We start from the raw sequence: 24,580 nt of genomic DNA on the forward strand, positions 1-24,580 counted from the left end.
GCTACAGTTCACATAAATTTGTCAACTTCCTAGGAGGTAGTTCTCATGTGTACCTACCACAAAAAATGTCATATGTGAAGTGAGACATACGCAAATTAGCTTGACTGTGGCAATTCAGATTTTATATGTCAAAATACTATCTTGTATTTGCATACCTTAAAGAGACAGTTTTAGTTTACTAATTATTCTTCAATAAAGCTGAAAGAAAGAAACAAATTGATTTTATGCAATGTTAAGTGAGGGGATTTCCTTCATTCAAGAACAGAGCTGCTAGACTGACTTTCATAAATGCTTTCTGTTTCTGGTGGTGACTTGCCTTGGTGTGACTCAGGTTTACTAATTTGAGCTATGCAGGGTGATTGAGCTGATTGCTAGATTAGCTCTGTTCTTTCTTTTCACACAGTAACATTGACTTCCACAGAATTGTCTCTGAGAACACAGAGGGAGCAAGTTCATGCTGACATTTTGCATTGGTTAAACTACATTTGGGTGAGTAATCTAATACTTTGCTTACAATGCATTATATACAATGTATTATATACAATACTTATTTGTAGGGCAGAGTCTGTAAATTATTTTTTAATCCTAGTTTTCCTACTATACATTGGCTCCTACTGTGGGTGTTTCAACAAGAGTAGTTTTCTAATGGCCAGTTTAAAGAAAGCTAACAAAGATCAATATATAGCATTTGACAGTTAGTTCAGAGGCAAATAGATGCTGATAGAAGTAGTTTCAGAACACATGTTGCCTTCTCTTCTTTAGGTTGTTAAAACACTAATGTAAACAGAACACTTGGATGCTTGTTCCTCTTCAGGACAATGATTTATCCTTTCCGACATGGTCTAAATTGTTTAAACAAGATTCCTTCAGGTTCAACATGCTACCTTGTTAGAAACCTGAGATGCTGGATGCCAGTGGTGGATCAACCTTATTACAGAAAGAACATGTTCAAACCCTACCTGTAGATATATATGTATTATAAACAGGTACATGTTTCTTAAAACAGCACGCTTCTTGATCAGCAATGAAAGTTTTAACTACAGGTTTGTAATCTAGTGCCCTGACAAGAGATCATGAGAAGCATGCTTGTATTACCTCCTCAACAAGATGTTTTTGTGTTAATTATGTAACTCAGTGATGATGAACTGCTCTTTTCTATGTGGGAGAAGAGATCAAATATAAGTAATAGTGGAAGATCCGTGAAAGCTATTCAATCAATGGCTTCATAGGAAGAGAAGGAGGGTATATATATATATATATATATATATATATATATATATATATATATATATATATATATAGCATTTCTGCCCTGTAGCAAACTTTGGACAACCATGCTAATAAGACATGACTATGATGAGACCTTTTGTTCACCTTGATATATACAGTCACATATATCCTGGACCAACTATTACTTTAGGCAAACTTGGTTCATTTCAGAGTTTGAGTAACAAGCTGGTCTATGGTTCTCATAAGTTAGTGTAAGTCTTAATGGATATTTAGTGTCTATTAGAGATTCAATTGGTTTAAATAAAATTGCTCTAAAATTTATCTAATTATTTGAACATGAGTCAGTTTGGTCTGGGAACACATAAATATCTGACCATCACATCAAAGTAGCTAAAGTGCTAAGAGACTGTTTGTGGTCATGCATGTTTGCTGCCAAGCCCTGCAGCATCTACTTACTAAATACTGGAAGCCCAGAGTGGACAATCTGTACTCAGGAGAAGTTGGGTACATTGTATACATTTTAAAGGGAGGAAGTACAGAGTTCTAAAGTATTAGGAGACAGGGAACTCTTCAGAAGAGTTGTTCTGGGACCTGAGTGCCCCTACACCCAGGAGTCATTAAAAAACAAACGACTGTCATTATCCAGCCACAGCTCCAAGAACATAGTAAAAACGAGGTCCTGCTGATCTAGAGATTACTAATGCCACAAGCCTATCATCTGAAAGGTGGACTGAGGGTTATACAAAGGAGTCATATATTCTCCTTGGAACAGAAACAGCAGGGTTGTTTGTTTGTTTGTTTGTTTGTTTTCTTTTTAATTCTTACAGCAGCTAGAAATTAGCCCAAGAGTGTTCTGAAGCCATGTGGGCACATGCCTCTTCTTAGAATTTGGGAAGAGCACAGAGATGAATCTGAAGTTCATGATTCCTTGTTTTATGAACCCAATTTGCATAATTCCATGAATGGAAGCCATGCTCATTCTCATCTAGATGTGACTCAGTGCCTTCTACAAGCTGTTTGCATTTGGGGCTGATTGCTATAATTATCCATACTGTTTTTTTTCTTTAAGGCAGTGCTCCACCTGTTTAATAAAATCTGTACCTCAGATTCTATACTTATATATGTCAGTTGTATCTTGGAAGCTATTCACCAACACAAAGATCACAAATTTCCCCACCTCATGGCTATGCCTCTAGAATATGTGATAAATTATTTCTGCAATTTGTCTGGCAAACTGCTAGCATTTAGAATTCATTGGGTTAAGAAGTTCCTTAGTGGTTTCAAGGGAGCCTAGGCACAGGGGCTGTGAATGGAGCCTGGAGATCCTGGGATCTCAACTCAGCAAGAGGTTCTAAGGACTTTTCAGGAACTCCAGCTCTTTTCGGTGGTAGGTAATAGAACTTGTCCCCTGGGAGTCTTAGGAAAGGACAATTTCTGTTCAGGCCACTCTTCTGGAACTTGGGGGCTGGGGTAATCAAGATGAACCTCTCAACAGAGTGTGAGCCAATCACCTTTGCTCCAAGAAGGGCTTGCCCAGGCAGAGCAGGCTGTATGACTTGCTGGTGGGCTGCTGAAGGATAGTCATGGCTGTATTGCACCTGAATGGAGATCCAAGACTGTGGTACTCCTGGCAATATAGAATGACTGTGCCTCAGGAAAATAAATGAATAAATGAATATTAAATCATTGAATAAATAGGCATTTATGGATAATCAGTATCCTCAACTTTCCCACAAAGTTGTATTTGTTCTATACCAACTTTCTTACAAAAATCTGTTTAGATTTGGAATTAAATTTAATGTATAGGTAAAAATTAACAGTGTATTTTTAAACAATACTTTTGTCCATCTAAGAACTGTTACAGCTTTGCCTTCATGTGGCTACTTAACTTCTCTAAACAATATTTTACAGTTTTCATTGTGTGAAACTTATCCTCACCTTATTAGATTTTTGTATATTTAATTTTATTGTTATATTTATAAATTATATCTTGACACAATATTAATATTATATTTTCAAATTTAATCTTCTAATTATAGTACTCAATGCTAAGTTTATTTTGTTTGTGTGTGTGTGTCAGTGTGTTTTATGTGTGTAGTCAAAGGCCAACATCAGGTATTTACCTCAATAACTTTCCATTTTACTTTGGAGACAGGGTTTCTCAATGAAGCTCAAGTTGACTGGTTTGGCTAGCTAGATCAAGCCTCTGGGATCCACCTAGTTCCACTCCTACATCTAACACTGAGATTATAGGTTTATGTTCCAATACTCCACCTTTCATTTGCATTCTTTGTAATCTGTTGCAAAGGCTCCTCTACTAGAATATTCCAGCCCAAACACAAGTGTTATAAATTTTGTTATCATTTTTTGGTTATTATTGGTTTCTCTTCCTCCCACTATTTTATTAGAAGTGAAAACAGGCACAGAATGTTCCTCCTCAAAAAAATTCCCTCACTTTCAAGAATTCAGTTCATTAGTTTCCTGTCCATGGTTGTTTCATGGATATTTCTAGTTTATATATGTATGTGATATCACATTCTCACTTTTAGTGTGGAATCAAATGTCTCTCAAAATTAAACTTTGAAACGATGTTCAAACATCATCATGGCTTTAAGTATCAATGTAAAACTATTTCATTTCAGAAAATAAGATAATTTATTTTGCAGCCAAATATTAATGGCCATGGCTCAGGAACATAAATTTAGATGAAACTGCTGGTAAAAGTTTCATGAAGCAAAAGAACAAAGGAAACCATAAATCAAGATACTTATATATTAGTGGGGCCATCAGGTAAGTGGATTACAACCAATATTAGAAAAATTCTACATATGAGGAGATGCTATCTGATGAAGCCTTGGAGTTGGTGGAAGTTACAGGTCTGTTTATATATTCTTACATTTTAATTTAATCTATTTTATTTTATTTTATTTTATTTTATTTTATTTTATCTCTAAGTAGGTATGTGTATGTCAGTCCCAGATCCTGCAGTGGTGAAGCTGGAATTTCTGGTGGTTGTGAAATGTCTGATGTGGGTGCTGGGAATTGAACTTTCCAGAATTGAAAGTATGCACTTATAGCACTTGAACCATATTTCTAATCTCATTGTCTCCACATTGTTAAAAATGAGTTTACTGATAGCCACTAGAGTGCTAAGTTAAAAACTGACTGGGCAATAAATGCCTGTTTAGATGGCTAAGGGAAGCCCAAGAGAGTTGATTCTGGATCCGCAAAATTTCAGCTTCATATAATTACAGAACTTTAACCATCATTTTTAAACATCTCTTTAACATCTACAAACTTTGTAGATGTTTAGGGTAAGAGAAGTTTTTTTTTCTTTTTAAATAAAGAATTTCAGTTCTCAAAAAGAAAAGAAAGAAAAAAAGTACAAAAACATTAAATCTACACAGAGAATCCATTCCAGTCTTACAATATGTCCATGCAATGTTCTTTACAGAAAAGTAATCTCATCAAGACTTAGGCAAGGCATGAGTGATGTAGATATTTCAAGTCTTGTTTGTTTTCTTTTTTAATTTAAATTTATTTTTAATTTACTTTTTACTCTCCATATTCTGTTCCCCACTGCTCCCATCTACCCTCTGACTGCTCCATATCCAACACCTCCTCTCCACCCTTTCTCCCTACCTATCACCCCACCTGACCTCTAAACTCCCTGGGGCCTCCAGTCCCTTGAGGGTTAGGTGTATCATCTCTGAATATACCTGAAAATACTCTACTGTATGTGTGTTGGGGGCCTCATCAGCTGGTGTATGCTGGCTGTTTGGTGGTCCATTTTTTTCAAAGATCTTGGAGGTCCAGACTAATTAAGACTTCTGGCCCGTCTACAGGATCAACCTTCTCCTCAGCTTCCTTCAGCCTTCCCTAATTCAACAATATGGGTTAGCTGCTTCTGTCCATTAAGCATGTGGAAATATCTGCATCTGACTCTTTCAGCTGCTTGTTGGGTCTTTTGGAGAGTAGTCATGCTAGATCCATTTTTGTGAAGGCTCCATAGCCTCAGTAATAGTCGCAGACCTTAGGAACTCCCCTTGAGCTGGATCCCACTTTGGGCCTGTCACTAGACCTTCTTTTCCTCAGACTCCTCTCCATTTCCATCCCTGTAACTCTTTCAGACAGAAACAATTATGGGTCAGAGGTATGAGTGTGGGATGGCAACCCCAAACCACAAGTGAAGGACCTCAAACCCAAAATGGATATGTGTGGTATGTACTCACTAATAAGTGGATATTAGCCAAAAAAAAAAAAAAAAATACAGAATACACAAGATAGAGTCCACAGAATTCAAAAGGTTCAACAAACTGAAGTGCCCAAGAGAGGATGCCTCAGTCCCAAATGGGAGAGAGAAGAAAGCAATCATAAGTGGGGAAGGAGGGAAGGACTTGGGAGGGAATGTGGGGAGAGACTGGAGGGGAGAGGGGAATCTGATTTGGTATTGGGTGTGGGAAAATGACTGAAGCCCTGAGGGAGGTGAGAGACTCCCAGAACTCACAGGGAGGGACCTTTGATGAAATGCCCAACAGTAGAAAGAGGGAACTTATAGATCCCACCTCCAGAGTAAGATCTTTCAAGTATTTTTTTTTTTTTAGGTATTTTCCTCGTTTACATTTCCAATGCTATCCCAAAAGTCCCCCATACCCACCCCCTCAATCCCCTACCCGCCCACTCCCCCTTTTTGGCCCTGGCATTCCCCTGTGCTGGGGCATATAAAGTTTGCAAGTCCAATGGGCCTCTTTCCAGTGATGGCCAACTAGGCCATCTTTTGATACATATGCAGCTAGAGACAAGAGCTCCAGGGTACTGGTTAATTCATATTGTTGTTCCACCTATAGGGTTGCAGTTCCCTTTAGCTCCTTGGGTACTTTCTCTAGTTCCTCCATTGGGGGCCGTGTGACCCATCCAATAGCTGACTCTGATCATCCACTTATGTGTTTGCTAGGCCCCGACATAGTCTCACAAGAGACAGCTATATCTGGGTCCTTTCAGCAAAATCTTGCTAGTGTATGCAATGGTGTCAGCGTTTGAAAGCTGATTATGGGATGGATCCCTGGATACGGCAATCACTAGATGGTCCATCCTTTTGTCACAGCTCCGAATTTTGTCTCTGTAACTCCTTCCATGGGTGTTTTGTTCCCATTTCTAAGAAGGGGCAAAGTGTCCACACTTTTGTCTTCGTTCTTCTTGAGTTTCATGCTTCTTTCAAGTAATTTTAAGTCTGGGAAATTTTCTAACTTCTCTTTTAGGGTTCTGTTTACATATCCAGTCTGTTAGTTTATGTCTTTTTTATTGGGTAATTGATTCCATTGATATTAAGTGATATTAAGGAAAAGTGGTTGTTGCTTCCTGTTATTTTTTGTTACAGGTGGAATTATGTTTATGTGGCTATCTTCTTTTGTGGTTTGTTAAAAGAAGATAATTTTCTTGCTTTTTCTAAGGTATAGTTTCCGTGCCTGTGTTAGAGTTTTCCATCTATTATCCTTTGTAGGGCTGGATTTGTGGAAAGATACTGTGTAAATTTGTTTTTTCATGGAATATCTTTGTATTTACATCTATGGTAATTCAGAGTTTTGTTGGGTATAGTAGCCTGGACTGGCATTTCTGTTCTCTAAGCGTCTGTATGGCATATGCCTAGAATCTTCTGGCTTTTATAGTCTCTGGTAAGAAGTCTGGTATAATTTTGATAGGTTTGCCTTTATATGTTACTTGACCTTTTTCCCTTACTGCTTTTAATACTCTTTCTTTGTTTTGTGCATTTGGTGTTTTGATTATTATGTGACAGGAGGAATTTATTTTCTGTTCTCATATATTTGGAGTTCTGTGGGCTTCTTGTATATTCATGGGCATCTCTTTATGTTAGGGAAGTTTTATTCTATAATTTTGTTGCAGATGTTTACTAGCCCTTTGAGTTGGGAATATTCACTCTCTTCTATACATGTTATTCTCAGTTTCAGTTTTTTCATTGTGTCCTGGATTTCTTGAATGTTTTGAGTTAAGAGATTTTTGCTTTTTGTATTGTCCATGACTATTGTGTCAATGTTTACTATGGTATCTTCTACAACTGAGATTATCTCTGCTATCTCTTGTATTCTGTTGGTGATGCTTGCATCTATGATGCCTGATTTGTTTCCTAGGTTTTCCATCTCCAGAGTTGTCTTCCTTTATGTTATTGTTTCTATTTCCATTTTTAGATCCTGGATGGTTTTGTTCAATTCCTTCATCTGTTTGGTTGTGTTTTCAAGTAATTCTTTAAGATATTTTTGTGTTTCCTCTTTAAGGGCTTCTACCTGTTTAGCTGTCTTCTCCTTTATATCTTTAAGTGAGTTATTTATGTCCTTCTTAAAGTCTATCATCATCATGCAAAGTGATTTTAAATCTGAATCTTGCTTTTCCAGTGTGTTGGGGTATCTAGGACTTGCTGTGGTAGAAGAACTGGGTTCTGATGATGCCAAGTAGCCTTGGTTTCTGTTGGTAAAGTTCTTGTGCTTGCCTCTCACCATCTTGTTATCTCTGATGTTAGTTGGTCTTGCTGTCTCTGACTGGAACTTGTACTTCCTGTGAGCCAGTAAGCCAGTAATCTTAGGTATGTCAGCACTCTTGGGGAGACTAGCTCTCTCGTAGGGTTTAGGCATGGAATGCTGTCGGACACGCTTAGCTTCAGGGTGCAGATGGAGACTGGAAGGATCCTGTCTCCAGCTGCTCCACTGTTCCTGTGTCTGGTGTGCTCCAGGCCAGTCTTGCTGTGGACAGTTATTGGAGCAAAAGTGGCCACCTCTGAGGTCATGAGTGAGAGCACTTCTGCAATAACAGATCTCTCCTGATAGGATTTGTGTGTGGAGGTTTGTGGAACAGGCTTAGCTCCTGGATACAGGTGGAGTCTACCTCAGGATCGTTTTGATTTGCATTTCCTTGATCACTAAGTACTTTGAACACTTTTTTAAGTACTTCTCAGCCATTCCAGATTCCTCTGTTGTGAATTCTTGTTTTAGTTCTATAACGCATTTTTGAGTGGGTTATTTGGATTTTTGGAGGTTAGCTTCTTGAATTCTGTATATATTTTGGATATTAGTCCTCTATCAGATGTAAGGTTAGTGAGATTTTTTTCCCCATTCTGTAGATTGCCAGTTTTTCCTATTTACTATGTACTTGGACTATAGAAAAGCTTTTCAATTTCATGAGGTTCCATTTATCAATTCTTGATCTTAGAGCCTGAGACACTGAAATTCTGTTTAGGAAATCCCCCCCCCCTTGCCAATGAGTTTGAGGCTCTTTCCCTCTTTCTCTTCTATTTGATTTAGCGTTCCTGGATTTATGTTTAGGTCCTTGATCCACTTGGACTTGAGCTTTGTGCAAGGTGACAAACATGGGTCTATTTTCATTTTTCTACATAGTGACAGCCAGTTAGACCAACTCCATTTATTGAAGATGCTTTATTTTTTTCCTTTGTATGTTTTTGGCTTCTTCATCAAAGATCAAATGTCCATAGTGTGTACTTTTATTTCTGGAACTTCAGTTCTACTCCATTCATCAACCTGTCTGTCTCTTTACCAATACCATGTACATTATATCACTCTATTTAGAAGTGAAATTTATCTGAAATTCTCTTTTTTTGTTAGGTGCTTATGTGGTTTAGGTCTCACAGTAATTGTGGATTCATAGAATGAATTAAATAGTGTTCCTTCTGATTCTATTTTATGGAATAATTTGAGGAGTATTGATATTAGCTCTTTTTTTATGGTCTGTTAGAATTCTTCAGTAAAGCTATATGACCCTGGGCTTTTGTTGATTGGTAGGAATTTAATGACCTCTTCTTTTTTCCTTGGGGGATATGGAACTGTTTAATAGATTATGTGCTCTTGATTTAACGTTGGTATGTGCTGCCTAGAAAATGCTCTACTTCATCTAGATTTTCCAGTTTTGTTAATTCTTTGTTTTTGTAGTAGGATCTGATGATTTTTTTGATTTTCCTCAGTTTCAGTTGTTATGTCCTCATTTCATTTCTGATTTTATTAATTTAGGTATTGTCTCTGGGCCCTTTAGTTAGTTCAACTAGGGGTTTCTCTCTTTTGTTGATTTTCTCAAAGAACCATCTTTTGGTTTTGTTAATTTTTTGTATTCTTCACTTTGCTTTCATTTTGTTGATTTATGTACTGAATTTGAATATTTCCTTTCTTCTACTCCTCTTGGGTGTGTTTGTTTCTTTTTGTTATAGTGCTCTCAGGCATGCTTTTAATTTGCCACTATAGCATCTTTCCAATTTCTTTACCAGGGCACTTAGTGCTATGAGATTTCCCCTTTGTGCTGCTTTCATTGTGTCCCATAAGTTTGTGTATGATATGTCATCATTTTCATTGAATTCCAGGAAGTCTTTAATTTCTTTCTTTATTTCTTTCCTGAACCAGTGATCATAGAGTAGAGAGTTGTTCAGTTTATGTGGGTATGTGAGTTTTCTCTTGTTTTTGCTGTTATTGAAGTCTAGCCCTAGTCTGTGATGATCTAATAGGATGCATGAGATTATCCTGAGCTTATCCCCGTCCCGCGGGAAATAAACACAGGACACACCAGGTTCTTCCACGGTTAACTTTTACTTCTATATCATATTGAGGTAGACAAAGAAGGCTCAGAAAGTGTGTGGCTTAAATACTTTTGGTGACGTGTCTAAACTAGGACTGGTAGCAACACCCATGATCCTCATGCACCCTGGGGATAGGTTAAAGCCCCCAGGGATTGGGCAAAAGCCCCGGAGACGGACTGGTGACTTTGGCTGGCTGTGCTCTCGCAGCTGCGCACAAAGAGGTTTAGCACCATCTAGTGGCGGCACATAGATTGCAGCCCTTTACATGAGATTATTTCAATCTTCTTACTTATATCTGCTGAGGCTTGTTTTCTGATTGATCATATGGTCAATTTTGGAGAAGGCACTTTGAGGTGCTGAGAAGAAGGTATATCCTTTTGTTTTAGGGTGGAATGTTCTGTATATATCTGTTATATCTATTTGGTTCATAACCTCTTTTAGTTTCACTGTGTCTCTGTTTAGTGTCTGTTTCAATGACCTGTACATTAGTGAGAGTGTGGTATTGAAGTCTCCCACTATTTCTGTGTGGAATTCAATGTTTATTTTGAGCTTTAGTAAAGTTTCTTTTATTAATGTAGGTGCCCTTGCATTTGGGGCACAAATGTTCAGAATTGAGTCTTTCTCTTGGTGGATTTTTCTTTTGATGATTATGCAGTGTCCTTCCCCATCTTGCTTGATAACTTTTGGTTGATAGTCTATTTTATTGGATATTAGGATGGCAACTCCAGCTTGGTTTTTGGGACCATTTGTTTGGAAGACTTTTTCCAGCATTTTACTTGGAGGTAGTATTTGTATTTGTTATTGACATGTGCCTTTTGTATGCATCAAAATGCTGGATCATCTTTACATATCCAGCCTGTTAGCTTATGTCTTGTTATTGGGGAATTGAGCCCATTCACAATGAGAGATATTAAAGACAAAAGATTGCTAATTCCTGTTAGGTTTGTTGTTGCTGGTAGCATTATGTGCACATGATTCTCTTCTTTTAGCTTGGTTGTAAGATGACTTTTTTGGTGTAGGTATCCTCCTTTTGTTGGAGTTTTCCTTCTAGAATTCTCTGTAGGGCTGAATTGGTAGATAGATATCATTTAAATTTGGTTTTCTCCTAGAATATTTAGGTTCTCCATCTTTGTTGATTAAAAGTTTTGTGAGGTATAATAGTCTGGGCTGGAATTTGTGTTCTCTTATAGTCTGCATGACCTCTGTCTAGGCTTTTTTGGCTTTTGGTGTCTCTGTTGAGAAAGCTGCTGTGTTTCTGCTAGTTCTGCCTTTATATGTTATGTGTGGCCTTTCCCCTATACCTTTAACATTCTTTATTTGTTTCATGCAGTGCATTCAGTGGTTTGATTATTATGTACAAAAGGATTTTCTTTTCTGGTCTAATCTATTTGGTGTTCTATAGGATTCCTGTACATTTATGACCATCTCTTCCTTTAGCTGGGGAAGTTTTCTTTTATGATTTTGTTGAACATGTTTCCAGGTCCTTTGAGCTGTGAATCTTTGTTCTCCACAATTCCTATTATTCTTAGATTTGGTCTTTTCAATATGCCCTTGATTTTCTAGATGTTGTGGTGTAGGAATATTTTTCTGTTTTGAATTTTCTTTGAGCATTGTGTCAATATGTTCTAAGGTATCTTCTATACTTGAAAATCTCTCTGTTGGAGAGCACGGGGGTCTGCCCAGCCTGAGAGGTTTGTGGCACAGGCGCCGGCGGAAGCCTTCTTGGCTCCGGGACTCCGCGGAGGGCAGGCTGCACGGGTGACCGTGTGGAATACAGAGTGCCAGCCGTTTCTGGGACGGGCGAGAGTCGCAGAGCTTCTGGGGCGGCGCCATCTTCAGCTCCAGACAACCAGCCACCTTCGTGGCAAGAGCCACAGAGCTTCTGAGGCGGCACCATCCTCAGCTCCAGACGGCCGGCCACCTTCCTGGCGAGAGCCACAGAGCTGCTGAGGCGGCAACATCTTCGACTCCAGACAACTGGCCACCTTCCTGGCCAAAGCAACACAGCTTCTGGGAAAGATACTGCTTTGGGCCTTCACCTTCAGCCAGGAGGAGGTCCAAACACCAGATAACTGTACACCTTCCCTGAAAGAGGAGAGCTTGCCTACAGAGACTGCTCTGACCACTGAAACTCAGAGAAGAGAGCTTGTCTCCCACGCCTGCTGATAGAGGGTAACAAAATCAACAGAGGAACAATCTCTTAACAAAGACAACTATAACAACTAACTCCAGAGATTGCCAGATGGCGAAAGGTAAACGTAAGAATCCTACAAACAGAAACCAGGACAACTCACCATCATCAGAACCCAGAACGCCCACTTCGCCCAGTCCAGGACACCCTAACACACCTGAAAAGGTAGACCTGGATTTAAAAGCATATCTCATGATGATGGTAGAGGACATAAAGAAGGAATTCAATAACTCACTTAAAGAAATACAGGAGAACACTGCTAAAGAGTTACAAGTCCTTAAAGAAAAACAGGAAAACACTGCTAAAGAGTTACAAGTCCTTAAAGAAAAACAGGAAAACACAACCAAACAGGTAGAAGTCCTTATAGAAAAACAGGAAAACACATCCAAACAGGTGATGGAAATGAACAAAACCATACTAGACCTAAAAAGGGAAGTAGACACAATAAAGAAAACCCAAAGTGAGGCAACGCTGGAGATAGAAACCCTAGGAAAGAAATCTGGAACCATAGATGCCAGCATCAGCAACAGAATACAAGAGATGGAAGAGAGAATCTCAGGTGCAGAAGACTCCATAGAGAACATCGGCACAACAATCAAAGAAAATGGAAAATGCAAAAAGATCCTAACTCAAAACATCCAGGAAATCCAGGACACAATGAGAAGACCAAACCTACGGATAATAGGAGTGGATGAGAATGAAGATTTTCAACTCAAAGGACCAGCAAACATCTTCAACAAAATTATTGAAGAAAACTTCCCAAATCTAAAGAAAGAGATGCCCATGAACATACAAGAAGCCTACAGAACTCCAAATAGACTGGACCAGAAAAGAAATTCCTCCCGACACATAATAATCAGAACACCAAATGCACTAAATAAAGATAGAATACTAAAAGCAGTAAGGGAAAAAGGTCAAGTAACATATAAAGGCAAGCCTATCAGAATTACACCCAGACTTTTCACCAGAGACTATGAAAGCCAGAAGAGCCTGGACAGATGTTATACAGACACTAAGAGAACACAAATGCCAGCCCAGGCTACTATACCCAGCCAAACTATCAATTACCATAGATGGAGAAACCAAAGTATTCCACGACAAAACTAAATTCACCCATCATCTCTCCACGAATCCAGCCCTTCAAAGGATAATAACAGAAAAAAACCAATACAAGGATGGGAACCACGCCCTAGAAAAAACAAGAAGATAATCCCTCAACAAACCTAAAAGAAGACAGCCACAAGAACAGAATGCCAACTTTAACAACAAAAATAACAGGAACCAACAATTACCTTTCCTTAATATCTCTTAATATCAATGGACTCAATTCCCCAATAAAAAGACATAGACTAACAGACTGGCTACACAAACAGGACCCAACATTCTGCTGCTTACAGGAAACCCATCTCAGGGAAAAAGACAGACACTACCTCAGAGTGAAAGGCTGGAAAACAATTTTCCAAGCAAATGGTCTGAAGAAACAGGCTGGAGTAGCCATTCTAATATCGGATAAAATCGACTTCCAACCCAAAGTCATCAAAAAAGACAAGGAGGGACACTTCATACTCATCAAAGGTAAAATCCTCCAAGAGGAACTCTCAATTCTGAATATCTACGCTCCAAATGCAAGGGCAGCCACATTCATTAAAGACACTTTAGTAAAGCTCAAAGCACACACTGCACCTCACACAATAATAGTGGGAGACTTCAACACACCACCTTCATCAATGGACAGATTGTGGAAACAGAAACTAAACAGGGACACAGTGAAACTAACAGAAGTTATGAAACAAATGGACCTGACAGATATCTACAGAATATTTTATCCTAAAACAAAAGGATATACCTTCTTCTCAGCACCTCACGGGACCTTCTCCAAAATTGACCATATAATTGGTAACAAAATAGGCCTCAACAGATACAAAAATATTGAAATTGTCCCATGTATCCTATCAGACCACCATGGCCTAAGACTGATCTTCAATAACAACATAAATAATGGAAAGCCAACATTCACGTGGAAACTGAACAACACTCTTCTCAATGATATCTTGGTCAAGGAAGGAATAAAGAAAGAAATTAAAGACTTTTTAGAGTTTAATGAAAATGAAGACACAACGTACCCAAACCTTTGGGACACAATGAAAGCATTTCTAAGAGGGAAACTCAGCTCTGAGTGCCTCCAAGAAGAAACGGGAGAGAGCACATACTAGCAGCTTGACAACACATCTAAAAGCTCTAGAAAAAAAGGAAGCAAATTCACCCAAGAGGAGTAGATGGCAGGAAATAATCAAACTCAGGGGTGAAATCAGCCAAGTGGAAACAAGAAGAACTATTCAAAGAATTAACCAAACGAGGAGTTGGTTCTTTGAGAAAATCAACAAGATAGATAAACCCTTAGCTAGACTCATTAGAGGGCAAAGGGACAAAATCCTAATCAACAAAATCAGAAATGAAAACAGAGACATAATAACAGATCCTGAAGAAATCCAAAACACCATCAGATTCTTCTACAAAAGCTTATACTCAACAAAACTGGAAAACCTGGACGAAATGGACAAATTTCTGGATAGATACCAGGTACCAAAGTTGAATCAGGATCAAGTTGACCTTCTAAACAGTCCCATATCCCCTAAAGAAATAGAAGCAGTTATTAATAGTCTCCCAGCCAAAAAAAGCCCAGGACCAGATGGGTTTAGTGCAGAGTTCTATCAGACCTTCAAAGAAGATCTAATTCCAGTTCTGCACAAACTATTTCACAAGATAGAAGTAGAAGGTACTCTACCCAACTCATTTTATGAAGCCACTATTACTCTGATACCTAAACCACAGAAAGATCCAACAAAGATAGAGAATTTCAGACCTATTTCTCTTATGAATATCGATGCAAAAATCCTTAATAAAATTCTCGCTAACCGAATCCAAGAACACATTAAAGCAATCATCCATCCTGACCAAGTAGGTTTTATTCCAGGGATGCAGGGATGGTTTAATATACGAAAATCCATCAATGTAATCCATTATATAAACAAACTCAAAGACAAAAACCACATGATCATCTCGTTAGATGCAGAAAAAGCATTTGACAAGATCCAACACCCATTCATGATAAAAGTTTTGGAAAGATCAGGAATTCAAGGCCCATACCTAAACATAATAAAAGCAATCTACAGCAAACCAGTAGCCAACATCAAAGTAAATGGAGAGAAGCTGGAAGCAATCCCACTAAAATCAGGGACTAGACAAGGCTGCCCACTTTCTCCCTACCTTTTCAACATAGTACTTGAAGTATTAGCCAGAGCAATTCGACAACAAAAGGAGATCAAGGGGATACAAATTGGAAAAGAGGAAGTCAAAATATCACTTTTTGCAGATGATATGATAGTATATATAAGTGACCCTAAAAATTCCACCAGAGAACTCCTAAACCTGATAAACAGCTTTGGTGAAGTAGCTGGATATAAAATTAACTCAAACAAGTCAATGGCCTTTCTCCACACAAAGAATAAACAGGCTGAGAAAGAAATTAGGGAAACAACACCCTTTTCAATAGTCACAAATAATATAAAATATCTTGGCGTGACTCTAACTAAGGAGGTGAAAGATCTGTATGATAAAAACTTCAAATCTCTGAAGAAAGAAATTAAAGAAGATCTCAGAAGATGGAAAGATCTCCCATGCTCATGGATTGGCAGGATCAACATTGTAAAAATGGCTATCTTGCCAAAAGCAATCTACAGATTCAATGCAATCCCCATCAAAATTCCAACTCAATTCTTCAAGGAATTAGAAGGAGCAATTTGCAAATTCATCTGGAATAACAAAAAACCTAGGATAACAAAAACTCTTCTCAAGGATAAAAGAACCTCTGGTGGAATCACCATGCCTGACCTAAAGCTTTACTATAGAGCAATTGTGATAAAAAACTGCATGGTACTGGTATAGAAACAGAGAAGTAGACCAATGGAATAGAATTGAAGACCCAGAAATGAACCCACACACCTATGGTCACTTGATCTTCGACAAGGGAGCTAAAACCATCCAGTGGAAGAAAGACAGCATTTTCAACAATTGGTGCTGGCACAACTGGTTGTTATCATGTAGAAGAATGTGAATCGATCCATACTTATCTCCTTGTACTAAGGTCAAATCTAAGTGGATCAAAGAACTTCACATAAAACCAGAGACACTGAAACTTATAGAGGAGAAAGTGGCGAAAAGCCTTGAAGATATGTGCACAGGAGAAAAATTCCTGAACAGAACAGCAATGGCATGTGCTGTAAGATCGAGAATTGACAAATGGGACCTAATGAAACTCCAAAGTTTCTGCAAGGCAAAAGACACCGTCAATAAGACAAAAAGACCACCAACAGATTGGGAAAGGATTTTTACCTATTCTAAATCAGATAGGGGGTTAATATCCAACATATATAAAGAACTCAAGAAGGTGGACTTCAGAAAATCGAACAACCCCATTAAAAAATGGGGCTCAGAACTGAACAAAGAATTCTCACCTGAGGAATACCGAATGGCAAGGAAGCACCTGAAAAAATGTTCAACATCCTTAATCATCAGGGAAATGCAAATCAAAACAACCCTGAGATTCCACCTCACACCAGTCAGAATGGCTAAGATCAAAAATTCAGGTGATAGCAGATGCTGGCGTGGATGTGGAGAAAGAGGAACACTCCTCCATTGTTGGTGGGATTGCAGGCTTGCACAACCACTCTGGAAATCAGTCTGGCGGTTCCTCAGAAAATTGGACATAGTACTACCGGAGGATCCAGCAATACCTCTACTGGGCATTTATCCAGAAGATGCCCCAACTGGTAAGAAGGACACATGCTCCACTATGTTCATAGCAGCCTTATTTATAATAGCCAGAAGCTGGAAAGAACCCAGATGCCCCTCAACAGAGGAATGGATACAGAAAATGTGGTACATCTACACAATGAAGTACTACTCAGCTATTAAAAAGAATGAATTTATGAAATTCCTAGCCAAATGGATGGACCTGGAGGGCATCATCCTGAGTGAGGTAACACATTCACAAAGGAACTCACACAATATGTACTCACTGATAAGTGGATATTAGCCCCAAACCTAGGATTCTCAAGATATAAGGTACAATTTGCTAAACACATGAAACTCAATAGAATGAAGACTGAAGTTTGGACACTATCCCCCTCCTTAGAATTGGGAACAAAACACCCATGGAAGGAGTTACAGAGACAAAGTTTGGAGCTGAGATGAAAGGATGGACCATGCAGAGACTGTCATATCCAGGGATCCACCCCATAATCAGCATCCAAACGCTGACACCATTGCATACCCTAGAAAGATTTTATTGAAAGGAACCAGATGTAGCTATCTCTTGTGAGACTATGCCGGGGCCTAGAAAACACAGAAGTGGATGCTCACAGTTAGCTAATGGATGGATCACAGGGCTCCCAATGGAAGAGCTAGAGAAAGAACCCAAGGAGCTAAAGGGATCTGCAACCCTATAGGTGGAACAACATTATGAACCAACCAGTACCCCGGAGCTCTTGACTCTAGCTGCATATGTATCAAAAGATGGCCTAATCGGCCATCACTGGAAAGAGAGGCCCATTGGACACTCAAACTTTGTATGCCCCAGTACAGGGGAACGCCAGGGCCAAAAAGGGGGAGTGGGTGGGTAGGGGAGTGGGAGTGGGTGGGTATGGGGGACGTTTGGTATAGCATTGGTAATGTAAATGAGCTAAATACCTAATAAAAAATGGGAAAAAAAGGAAGTGAAAGATCTGTATGATAAAAACTTCAAGTCCCTGAAGAAAGAAATTAAAGAAGATCTCAGAAGATGGAAAGATCTCCCATGCTCATGGATTGGCAGGATCAACATTGTAAAAATGGCTATCTTGCCAAAAGCAATCTACAGATTCAATGCAATCCCCACCAAAATTCCAACTCAATTCTTCAACGAATTAGAAGGAGCAATTTGCAAATTCATCTGGAATAACAAAAAACCTAGGATAGCAAAAACTCTTCTCAAGGATAAAAGAACCTCTGGTGGAATCACCATGCCTGATCTAAAGCTTTACTACAGGGCAATTGTGATAAAAACTGCATGGTACTGGTATAGAGACAGACAAGTAGACCAATGGAATAGAATTGAAGACCCAGAAATGAACCCACACACCTATGGTCACTTGATCTTTGACAAGGGAGCCAAAACCCTCCACTGGAAGAAAGACAGCATTTTCAACAATTGGTGCTGGCACAACTGGTTGTTATCATGTAGAAGAATGCGAATCGATCCATACTTATCTCCTTGTACTAAGGTCAAATCTAAGTGGATCAAGGAACTTCACATAAAACCAGAGACACTGAAACTTATAGAGAAGAAAGTGGGGAAAAGCCTTGAAGATATGGGTACAGGGGAAAAATTCCTGAACAGAACAGCAATGGCTTGTGCTGTAAGATCGAGAATTGACAAATGGGACCTAATGAAACTCCAAAGTTTCTGCAAGGCAAAAGACACCGTCAATAAGACAAAAAGACCACCAACAGATTGGGAAAGGATCTTTACCTATCCTAAATCAGATAGGGGACTAATATCCAACATATATAAAGAACTCAAGAAGGTGGACTTCAGAAAAGCAAATAACCCCATTAAAAAATGGGGCTCAGAACTGAACAAAGAATTCTCACCTGAGGAATACCGAATGGCAGAGAAGCACCTGAAAAAATGTTCAACATCCTTAATCATCAGGGAAATGCAAATCAAAACAACCCTGAGATTCCACCTCACACCAGTCAGAATGGCTAAGATCAAAAATTCAGGTGACAGCAGATGCTGGCGTGGATGTGGAGAAAGAGGAACACTCCTCCATTGTTGGTGGGATTGCAGGCTTGTACAACCACTCTGGAAATCAGTCTGGCGGTTCCTCAGAAAACTGGATATAGTACTACCGGAGGATCCAGCAATACCTCTCCTGGGCATATATCCAGAAGATGCCCCAACTGGTAAGAAGGACACATGCTCCACTATGTTCAGAGCAGCCTTATTTATAATAGCCAGAAGCTGGAAGGAACCCAGATGCCCCTCAACAGAGGAATGGATACAGAAAATGTGGTACATCTACACAATGGAGTACTACTCAGCTATTAAAAAGAATGAATTTATGAAATTCCTAGCCAAATGGATGGACCTGGAGGGCATCATCCTGAGTGAGGTAACACATTCACAAAGGAACTCACACAATATGTACTCACTGATAAGTGGATATTAGCCCAAAACCTAAGATACCCAAGATATAAGATACAATTTCCTAAACACATGAAACTCAAGAAAAATGAAGACTGAAGTGTGAACACTATGCCCCTCTTTAGAAGTGGGAACAAAACACCCTTGGAAGGAGTTACAGAGACAAAGTTTGGAGCTGAGATAAAAGGATGGACCATGTAGACACTGCCATATCCGGGGATCCATCCCATAATCAGCTTCCAAATGCTGACACCATTGCATACACTAGCAAGATTATGCTGAAAGGACCCTGATATAGCTGTCTCTTGTCAGAGTATGCCTGGGCCTAGCAAACATAGAAGTGGATGCTCACAGTCGGCTATTGGATGGATCACATGGCCCCCAATGAAGGAGCTAGAGAAAGTACCAAAGAAGCTAAAGGGATCTGCAACCCTATAGGTGGAACAACATTATGAACTAACCAGTACCCCGGAGCTCTTGACTCTAGCTGCATATGCATCAAAAGATGGCCTAGTCGGCCATCACTGGAAAGAGAGGCCCATTGGACACGCAAACTTTATATGCCCCAGTACAGGGGAACGCCAGGGCCATAAAAGGGGAGTGGGTGGGTAGGGGAGTGGAGGTGGGTGGCTATGGGGGACTTTTGGTATAGCATTGGAAATGTAAATGAGCTAAATACCTAATAAAAAATGAAAAAAAAGAAGAATAAAAAAAAAAAAAAGAAAGAAAATCTCTCTGTTATTTCTTTTATTGTGTTGGTGATGCTTACATCTGTAATTCCCGACCTCTTTCCTAGGTTTTCCATTTCAAGGGTTGCCTCTGTTTGTATTTTTTATTGTTTCTATTTCTGCTTTTACGTTTTGGACAACTTTGTTCAATTCTTTTACCAGTTTGATTGTGTTTTTCTGAATTTCTTTAAGGGATTTATTTTTTTCCTCTTTCAGGGTTTCTAGCTGCTTACCTTTGTTTTCCTGTATTTCTTTCGGTGAGTTATTTAAATCCTCCTTGAAGGATCCTAATTTCTTCATGAGATAGCCTCTTGATTTTCATGTGTGTTTGTATATCTAGGGCTTGCTGTGGAAGAAATGGGTTCTGATGATGTTGTTAAGGGAAGGTTCCTTAACTGTTGCCCTTCATGTAGCAAAACTTCCAGGAAGCCTTCAAACTGTGGTATCTTCAGAGGGGCAGACAAGCTGGTAATCTGCTCCAGAAGAAGGTGCAGGTCAGAAGGAACTGTTATCTTTTAATACTGAAATGTAAAGTATTTTGAAGTAGGGCTGGTGAGGTGGATGACCAGATTGCTCTTCCAAAGGTCCTGAGTTCAAATCCAAGCAACCACATGGTGGCTCACAACCATCCATAGTGATATCTGATGCCTTCTTCTGGTGTGTCTAAAGTCAACTACAATGTACTTGCATATAATAATAAATAAACCTTTGGGCTGAAGCAAGCAGGGCTGGAGTGACCAGAGGTCCTGAGTTCAATTCACAGCAACCACGTGATGATTCACAACCACTTGTACAACTACAGTGTACTCATATACATAAAATAAATACATAAATCTGTTTTTTAAAAGTATTTCAAAGTGGCTATTAGGTTGGACGCCACAGCCTCCCTCTGACACACCGCCTCTCTTTCTGGAAAAAATATGTCAAAATTTCATCTGTGTTGCGTGTGTCAAGATTTACTTCTTTTCATTCAACTAATTTTGAGGTTAACTTGCTCTATTTATCTTAATAGTCTGACAGGATAGGAGTGTAGAGATGGCTCAATGATTAAGAGAACTTTCTGCTCTTCTACAGGACCCAGGTTCAATTCCAAGTACCCACTTTGTCAGCTCAGAAACTATCACTTCATTACCAGTGAACCCAGCACTCTCTTTTGGTCTCCTGCACATACATAAGGGCAGGCAAACCATTTATACACCTAAAGTAAAAATAAAGGTTAAAATAATTTGATATCATTGTGTAAGAATTTTGTTGAATATATGATTAACATGAAGGTGATATGTATCTCTAAATTGAATCATAAATGATAAATGTTATCTTTTAATGTTATTGGTAAATATTATATATTTACTTAGCTATTCAGATGTAAATTATTTTTAATCTCTATGAAGATATAATGCATTTCTAATCATATTAAAGCTAAAACAATACTATTTTATGCCCATTTATAGTAAACAGTTTTCTTATTTCTATGTACATTATCATATTATTTATATTTATTTAATTTCCTTTTTTTGGAAATTTTATGTGTCACTAATGACTTTATTTTCTCATGGTACTAGATAAACTATTTGGTTCTCCAGAATTAAAGAGAAAACTTTCCATTTTTTTTTCTTATTAAAAATGATGTTTATAAGAAATTTTTATTACAAGTCTTTTTTTACACTCCAGATTTTATTGCCCTTCCAATCAACTCTTCGACTGTTCCACATTCCATACCTCCTCCCAGGACTCCTGTCTCCATGAGGACGTCCCCACCCCTCCCACCACATCCAACCTCTAAACGCCTTGGGAACTCCAGTCTCTTGAGGGTTAGGTGCATCTTCTCTGTCCAAATACAGACCAGGATTGAGGGCATCAAATAAGTTGGTGTATGCTGCCTGGTTGGTGGTCCATTGTCTGAGAGATCTTAGGGGTCCAGGTTAATTGAGACTGCTGGTCCTCCTATAGAGTCACCCTCCTCCTCAGCTTCTTCCAGCTTTCCCCTAACTCAACCACAGTGATAAGCAGCTTCAGTCCATTGGTTGGGTGCAAATATCTGCATCTGACTTTCCCAGCTAGTTGTTGGTGCTTTTGGAGGGCAGTCATGTTACGTCCCTTTTTGTGATCATTCCATAGCTTCTGTAAAAGTTTCAGGACTTGGGGTCTCCCCTTGAGCTGGATCATACTTTGGGCCTGTCGCTGGACCTTCTTTTCCTCAGTCGCTTCATTTTTATCCTGCATTTCTTTCAGAGAGGAACAATTCTGGGTCAGAGTTTTTATCTGAGGGATGGCAACCCCATCCTTCACTTGATGTCCTGTCTTTTTGCTGAAGGAAGGCTCTACAAGTTCCCTCTCCCCACTGTAGGACATTTCACCTAAGGTTCCTCCCTTTGAATCGTGAGATTCTCCCAGGTCTCTGGTACATTCTAAAGGTGGCCCCCAACCTCCTACTTTCCGAGGTTGCCTGTTTACATGTTTTCTGCTAGTCCTCAGGGCTTCAGTCCTTTCCACCCCACCCATTATCATGTTCCCCCTCTGTCCCCTTTCCCTTCCAGGTCCCTCCCTCCTCCCCTCTGTGATTGCTTTCTTCTCAGTCACAAGTGGAACTGAGATATCCTCACTTGGGCCCTTCAACTTGTTGACATTTTTGAGTTCTGTGAATTGTGTCCTCAATATTCTGTACTTTTTTGGCTAATATCCACTTATTAGTGAGTATATACCATGCATGTCTTTTTGGGTCTGAATTACCTCACTCAGGATCATATTTTCTAGATACATGCATTTGCCTGCAAAACTTGGAATTCTTTTTTTTTTTTTTTTTTTTTTCATTATATGTCTGGCTTTTTTTTGACATTTTTTTTCCCATTTTTTATTAGGTATTTAGCTCATTTACATTTGCAATGCTATACCAAAAGTCCCCCATAGCCACCCACCCCCACTCCCCTACCCACCCACTCCCCTTTTATGGCCCTGGCATTCCCCTGTACTGGGGCATATAAAGTTTGCGTGTCCAATGGGCCTCTCTTTCCAGTGATGGCCGACTAGGCCATCTTTTGATGCATATGCAGCTAGAGTCAAGAGCTCTGGGGTACTGGTTAGTTCATAATGTTGTTCCACCTATAGGGTTGCAGATCCCTTTAGCTTCTTTGGTACTTTCTCTAGCTCCTTCATTGGGGGCCATGTGATCCATCCAATAGCCGACTGTGAGCATCCACTTCTATGTTTGCTAGGCCCAAGCATACTCTGACAAGAGACAGCTATATCAGGGTCCTTTCAGCATAATCTTGCTAGTGTATGCAATGGTGTCAGCATTTGGAAGCTGATTATGGGATGGATCCCCGGATATGGTAGTGTTTACATGGTCCATCCTTTTATCTCAGCTCCAAACTTTGTCTCTGTAACTCCTTCCAAGGGTGTTTTGTTCCCACTTCTAAGGAGGGGCATAGTGTTCACACTTCAGTCTTCATTTTTCTTGGGTTTCATGTGTTTAGGAAATTGTATCTTATATCTTGGGTATCTTAGGTTTTGGGCTAATATCCACTTATCAGTGAGTACATATTGTTTGAGTTCCTTTGTGAATGTGTTACCTCACTCAGGATGATGCCCTCCAGGTCCATCCATTTGGCTAGGAATTTCACAAATTCATTCTTTTTAATAGCTGAGTAGTACTCCATTGTGTAGATGTACCACATTTTCTGTATCCATTCCTCTGTTGAGGGGCATCTGGGTTCCTTCCAGCTTCTGGCTATTATAAATAAGGCTGCTATGAACATAGTGGAGCATGTGTCCTTCTTGCCAGTTGGGGCACCTTCTGGATATATGCCCAGGAGAGGTATTGCTGGATCCTCCGGTAGTACTATATCCAGTTTTCTGAGGAATCGCCAGACTGATTTCCAGAGTGGTTGTACAAGCCTGCAATCCCACCAACAATGGAGGAGTGTTCCTCTTTCTCCACATCCACGCCAGCATCTGCTGTCACCTGAATTTTTTATCTTAGCCATTCTGACTGGTGTGAGGTGGAATCTCAGGGTTGTTTTGATTTGCATTTCCCTGATGATTAAGGATGTTGAACATTTTTTCAGGTGCTTCTCTGCCATTCGGTATTCCTCAGGTGAGAATTCTTTGTTCAGTTCTGAGCCCCATTTTTTAATGGGGTTATTTGATTTTCTGAAGTCCACCTTCTTGAGTTCTTTATAAATGTTGGATATTAGTCCCCTATCTGATTTAGGATAGGTAAAGATCCTTTCCCAATCTGTTGGTGGTCTTTTTGTCTTATTGACGGTGTCTTTTGCCTTGCAGAAACTTTGGAGTTTCATTAGGTCCCATTTGTCAATTCTCGATCTTACAGCACAAGCGATTGCTGTTCTGTTCAGGAATTTTTCCCCTGTACCCATATCTTCAAGGCTTTTCCCCACTTTCTCCTCTATAAGTTTCAGTGTCTCTGGTTTTATGTGAAGTTCCTTGATCCACTTAGATTTGACCTTAGTACAAGGAGATAAGTATGGATCGATTCGCATTTTTCTACATGATAACAACCAGTTGTGCCAACACCAATTGTTGAAAATGCTGTCTTTCTTCCACTGGATGGTTTTAGCTCCCTTGTCGAAGATCAAGTG

At 39.4% G+C, this 24,580-nt stretch overlaps 1 protein-coding gene and 1 pseudogene across 2 annotated transcripts in view; one reads left to right on the forward strand and one right to left on the reverse strand.

The window, feature by feature from the left end:
• Window positions 1-338: 338 nt before the first annotated feature.
• The window catches only part of Skint11 (selection and upkeep of intraepithelial T cells 11), an 81,645-nt gene continuing 57,403 nt past the window's right edge, over window positions 339-24,580 (forward strand). For both annotated transcript variants that reach the window (NM_001166027.1, NM_177669.4), the window contains exon 1: window positions 339-489. The gene's annotated coding sequence lies outside the window, so the exon portion shown is untranslated. The remainder of the gene's footprint in view (window positions 490-24,580) is intronic.
• On the reverse strand, window positions 2,069-2,865 carry Gm15741 (predicted gene 15741; annotated as a pseudogene).

This window comes from Mus musculus, chromosome 4, assembly GCF_000001635.26.
Source record: "Mus musculus strain C57BL/6J chromosome 4, GRCm38.p6 C57BL/6J".
Classification (NCBI taxonomy): Eukaryota; Metazoa; Chordata; class Mammalia; order Rodentia; family Muridae; genus Mus; species Mus musculus.